Genomic DNA, 510 nt, shown 5'->3' on the forward strand with positions numbered 1-510 from the left:
CCTCCCCTTCTCCTCTCCCTCCTTTCTCCTATGTTCCTCCCCTCTTCTTTCCCTCCTTTTCTCTTTCCCCCTTTCCTCCTCCTCTCTCCCTCCCTACCTCTTTCCCTCTCTTCCTCTTCTCTCTCTTCTTCTCTGATTTCCTTTCCCCTCCCTTTCCCACTCCCTCCCCTCTCTCCCCCTCCCTCTCTCCTTTCCACCACTCCCCATTCTCCTGCTCTTCTCTCCCTCTCTTTCCTCCCCCCTCTCTCCCCCTCCCTTCCCCTCTTTCTCTCTTCCCCCTTTCTCCTCTCTTTCCCCTCCTCCTCTCTCCCCCATTCCTCCCCTTCTCTTCCTCTTCTCTCCCTCTCTCCCCTCCTTCCTCCCCCTCTCTCTTTCCTCCTCCTCCTCTCTCCCTCCCTTCCCCTTTCTCTTTTCTCCCTTCCCCTTCCTCCCCTCTCCCTCCCTTCCTCTCTTTCCCCTCCTCCTCTCTCCCCCCATTCCTCCCTTTCTCTTTCTCTTCTCTCCTCCTCT

Source organism: Petaurus breviceps, unplaced genomic scaffold, assembly GCF_028583685.1.
Source record: "Petaurus breviceps papuanus isolate PSGF00001 unplaced genomic scaffold, PetGlider_PUasm1.0 428, whole genome shotgun sequence".
NCBI classification, from domain to species: Eukaryota; Metazoa; Chordata; class Mammalia; order Diprotodontia; family Petauridae; genus Petaurus; species Petaurus breviceps.